This window comes from Lupinus angustifolius, unplaced genomic scaffold (assembly GCF_001865875.1).
Source record: "Lupinus angustifolius cultivar Tanjil unplaced genomic scaffold, LupAngTanjil_v1.0 Scaffold_10_5, whole genome shotgun sequence".
In the NCBI taxonomy this organism is placed as follows: Eukaryota; Viridiplantae; Streptophyta; class Magnoliopsida; order Fabales; family Fabaceae; genus Lupinus; species Lupinus angustifolius.
In genome coordinates this window covers 32856-38855 of record NW_017718319.1, presented here as the reverse complement: position 1 = coordinate 38855, position 6000 = coordinate 32856, and positions in this window count along the sequence as shown.

The window sequence follows — 6000 nt, the reverse complement described above, 5'->3', positions numbered from 1 at the left end:
TTATTTCCAATTTTTTTTAAATATCATCTGAATTTATGACTACCCGTAGATACGTTGGGCACCCATGGACCCGTGGATAGCAGACTTAACGGGTATCTGCATGGGTATGGAGTGGGTCTGAGTCCCAAAATGAAAGAACAGGACGGGTCCAGGTAGTATATTACTTGGACTCATCGAGACTAATTCCAAAACATTACTATATCATAAGGAATACCGACAAATTAGGATGCATTGATAGTGTCTCTTAATGGCCGCCTAAATTAGGATGGACATAAACAACAATTGTATTAATAAGAGGGAAAATATATGTCATGCAATAATAATTATATTGATGGGGTTGAAAAAACTACAAAAAAATGTTATATGGTAGCACAAATACTACCAAATTTGTGATACGGTGGAACAAATACTTTAAATTTTGTCATATCTCTTAACTTTCTTTTAATTTAGTTTCAATGTTAATTAAATGAGGTTATTTTAATTAAATAGTCTCAAATTTTATAATTTTACTTGAATTAGTACATAACTTTAAACATAAAAATGTGGAATGTAATCTTATTTGATAATGAGATGTGAGATAAAATTATTTTATTTTAAAATAATTTAAAATATGTATTGTTATTTGTTTTTCTAGGACATATGTCAATATCTCAATCTAGTACTGAACCTTCTAAAGAGGATGTGAATAATAAAGTATTTTCTCATATCATGACATAAGTTATCTCTTTCATCCACTAAAATCATAAAATATACCTTATTTTTTTAGTTCTTAGAAATGTTTTTGTTGGACACCAAATCATTGACTCAAGCCAAGCCCACATCGATGATACCAAGCCAAGAAACAAGAAGAACGAAGAAAAATCAAAGAACCATTTTGGCGGGAAAAGCGGTTGTGTTAGTTAAATCAGTTTTGTTAGTTATAGTGCTATTTCATTCCCTGTTTTTCAGATTAAGTCACTCAATTAATTCAATTCTTTTGCACATCATTTTATCTTTCACTATATTCAATTCCAAGAATATACAAGAAACGTATTCTCTTCCCTTCTTCAATCATCTTCCTCGTGAGCATGGATTCAACCATTTTTTACATGGTATCAGAGCACCCTCATTGAAGGTATCTCTGCCACGCTTCCATCAAAATTCACTCCTTTCTCATTTCTCCATCCTTCGCAACCTCATTCATCGTATTTTCTCTAACCGAGTTCTCCAGTAATGGTGAATCGGATTACCACTCCAGCAACAGTGATGGATTATGGAAATCCATACTTCATTCATCCGAGTGAAAATCCAGGATCAAAGATTGTAACAACAATCTTGAATTGTGACAACTACCATGCTTGGGCTAGAGCAATAGAGATGACCCTTGAATCCAAAAACAAGATTGAGTTCGTAGATGGAACCCTTCCCAAACTAGATATCAATGATCCATTCTATCCCTATTGGAAAAGATGCAACAACCTAGTGGCATCTTGGTTGAATCAATCCGTTAATTCATCATTCTCCCAAAGCATTCTTTGGATGCAAACTGACCAAGAAATCTGGATGACTTGAAGGATACATACTACCAAGGAGATGTGTTTAGAATTTCAGAATTGCTGGGAGAAATCTATTCTATCAAGCAAGGAAATATTTTTGTTGGTGCCTACTTCACTCAAATCAAAGGTCTGTGGGAGCAGCTTAACACATTCAAGCCTATTCCTTCATGTTTGTGAGGTAAAGTGCAAATGCACTCTTATTCCCATCATAAAGAAATACAGAGAGAATGATTATGTCATATCCTTCTTGATGGGATTAAATGACCAATTTTCTATAGTCAAGACTCAAATCATGCTAATAGACCCATTGCCCTCGATCAATAAAGTTTTCTCCATGCTAGTTCAGCAAGAAAGACAAAATGGCATACTTCCTAATGATAGCAAGTTAATTGAAAGTGTCTCTAATGATAGTTTTGACAACAAATTCAGAACCAAGGGTAGAGGATTTCGTGGACACATTGGTGGAAGGCAACCAAGCCAGTCTAGACCTCAAGCCAACATTAGAGGAGGTAGAGGCACCAAAATATGTACATACTATCAGAAACAGGGCCAACCATAGATATATGCTACAGGAAACATGGTTTCCCACCGAATTATTTCACCAACACAAGCAACATAAACAACTATATGGCTCAGGAATCAGTGGAGGATGAACAATTCACCAACAAAACCACTGATTCATCAACAAAGGAACACAGTGAAGGAGCTCTCTTAGGACTTACAGGAACAACACAAGGGTCTTGTGTCTCTATTAGAATGATCTAACAATTCTCAGCATCATAATGCAAATCAAATTGTGGCAGCACCAATCCAACATGATATAAAGACTTCAGGTAACACCGATACATGTCCACCATTTGGAAACTTGATCATTGGATCCTTGATACAGGAGCCACAAATCATGTGTGTTACTCCTTATCAAAATTCCAATCTTTTAAACAAATCAAACCCATTTCTATCAGGTTTCCAAATGGAAAAAACTTAAATGCTCACTACTCTGGTATAGTAGTGCTTTCATCTCAAATTTACTTGAATTATGTCCTATACTTACCCTCATTCAATTTCAATCTAATTTCAGTTTCAAAACTTACCAATTCTCTCTCATGTAGATTAATTTTCTCAAACACACACTGTGACATACAAGAACCCCAATCCTTGAAGATGATTGGTGTAGCAAGCATGAAGGAGGGACTATATGCAATGGTTCAACAACAATTGAATATACATGTTTTTCATCCTGACAATTCTTTTTCTAGCTATAATGATAAAAATTTATGACATTGTAGATTAGGGCATTTGTCTCACAATAAAATGCTTGTTATGCAATATGCATTTCCTTTTATTCAATGTAAGAAAACTAGGAGTCCTTGTGAGACTTGTCATTTGGCCAAACAAAAAAGATTGCCCTATCCTAATAGTGTTTCAAAATCTGGTAAACCTTTTGATCTTGCCCATATGGACATATGAGGACCTTTCTATATCCCCTCAACATATGGTCATAGATACTTCCTCACCATTGTGGATGACCATACAAGATTCACATGGCTTCTCTTCATGAGAACTAAGACTGAAGTTAACCAACACATAAAGGCCTTTGTGTCTTATATCAGCACACAGTTTGATTCCAAACTCAAATCCATTAGAAGTGATAATGGCAAGGAGTTTTTCCTCACTGAGTTTTATTCTCAACAAGGAATACATCATCAAACCTCATGTGTTGAATCCCCTCAGAAAAATGGAATTGCTGAGAGGAAACATCAACACATCTTAACCATTGCTAGATCCCTTATCTTCGAGTCAAAACTACTTATATGCTTCTGGAATTATGCCATATCATAGTCCATCCACCTTATCAACAAACAGCCCACCAAATACCTTTCAAACAAGTCACATTTTGAAGTTTTATATAAGACTTTACCTGACTTAACCCACCTAAAAACCTTTGGTGGTCTATGCTATGTGTCTACTCTCACTGCCAAAAGACACAAACTTGACCCTAGGTCAAGAAGATGTGTCTTCTTGGGTTACAAGCAAGGCACCAAGGGCTATCTGGTTCTAGATTGCCATAACAGGCAAATATTTCTCTCTAGAAATGTAATTTTCTTTGAACACATCTATCACTTTCAATGTAGGCAAAGTGAATCTCTCATAACCCCTTAGGATGAACCTATTGAATCCAGTGACAACTTCAATTTAGTATTTCCTATGACATGCACCTGAATGAACCTATTCCACACCAATCCTCTATCCCTTACAATATTAATGACTCATCCCCCAACACTGCTACTAGTACACCAAGCCCTCTTGCCAACAATCCTAACCCACCTGTTAGGCAATCCACTAGAATAACAAGACCACCCTCATACCTCTAAGATTACTATTGTAGTTTAGCAACAAATTCCCTACCATCACCTTCACCCGAAATAAAATACCTTATACACCAGTTTCTTAGTTATGACTCTGTCCCAATCTCATAGACATCACTCCCTGGCCCTTTCATCCACCACCACACATAATTCCTATAAGGATGCCATTCTTCACAAACCTTGGCAGCAAGCCATTGCTTCAGAATTAGCTGCCCTCCAAGACAATAACACTTGGACCATTATTGAACTACCTGGTGACAAAAGAGCCATTGGATGTAAATGGATCTTCAAACTTAAACACAAACCCGATGGCTCCATATAAAGATTCAAAGCAAGGTTAGTTGTAGAGGGGTTCACCCAAACAGAAGGAATGGATTATCTTGATACGTTTAGCCTTGTAGTTAAAATGACAACCATTAGAGTCTTTCTTTCCTTAGCTGCCATCAATAATTGGATTCTTTAGCAACTTGATGTTAATACAGCCTTCCTTCATGGTGACCTCAATGAGGTTGTCTACATGAAGGTTCCTTCTGGCCTCCATACTTCCAATCCTTCTCTGGTGTGCAAGTTAAATAAGTCCATATATGGACTTAAGCAAGCTAGTAGACAATGGCATGAAAAGCTAACAAAGGTCATTCTATCTCATGGATTCAACAAGTCACACTCTGATCACTCCATTCTTATTAAATTTGAACAAACTAACTTTATTGCCATTTTGATATATGTTGATGATTTGGTTCTAATTGGTAATGATTTTTCTGAAATACAACTAACAAAGCAACTCCTCAAAACTGAATTCAACATTAAGGACCTAGGAAACTTAAAATTCTTCCTTGGTCTTGAAATAGCTAGATCATCAAAAGAGATTGCTTTATATCAATGCAAATATGTGTTAGATCTTTTGTCTGAAACAAGAATGCTTGCTGCCAAACCTTGCTTAACACCTATGTATTACAACATCAAACTACACTCAACTTATGGATCCTCATTACCTGATCATGCTCCATATCGAAGGCTACTTGGAAAACTACTTTACTTGACCAATTCAAGACCTGATATCATCTATGCAACTAGCCATCTAAGCCAGTTCAACTTATGTCCTACTGATCAACACCATCAAGTGGCAAACAGAATCCTCAGATACTTGAAATCATCACCTACACTTGGTATGTTCTTCCTTGCTCAGAACACAACAACCTTGAAGGGCTTTTTAGATTCAGATTGGGCAGCCAACTTGGACACCAGAAAGTCTATCATTAGATGGTGTTTCTTCCTTGGCTCTTCCTTAATCTCTTGGAAAAGCAAAAAGCAAACTAATGTGTCTAAATCTTCAGCCGAGGCAGAGTATAGAGCCCTTGGTATGGCCTCTTGTGAGGCACAATGGTTGTTTTACCTCTTCCAGGATCTTCATACACCTCATCCTGCCCCAATCAACCTCTACTGCGACAACAACTCAACTCTCCACATTGCAGCCAACCCAATCTTCCATGAACACACCAAAAACATTGGAATTGACTACCACATAGTCACGGAAAAAGTTCATAATGACATTCTTCATCTCCTACCCATTTCTTCTTCCTTTCAACTTGCTGACTTACTCATCAAACTCTTATCACCAATGCCTTTCCACTCCAATATTTCCAAGCTTGACATGCTAAATTTTCACTTGCAAACTTGTGGGGGGCTGTTGGACACCAAATCTATTGACTTAAGCTAAGCCCACATTGATGAAACCAAGCCAGAAAACAAGAACGAAGAAAAATCAAAGAACCATTTTAGCGGGAAAAGCGGTTATGTTAGTTAAATCAGTTTTGTTAGTTATAGTGCTATATAATTTCATTCCTTGTTTTTTAGGTCAAGTCACTCAATTAATTCAATTCTTTTGCACATCATTTTATCTCTCAATATATTCAATTCCAAGAATATACAAGAATCGCATTCTCTTCCCTTCTTCAATCATCTTCCTCATGAGCATGGATTCAACCATGTTTTATAGTTTTTATAGAAAAGAGTCAAATGTGACATATATGATGATTTTAGTAGCTGAAAAATATAAATTATCTTCATTAGGAAATAATTTATTCTCTTCCAACTCTATA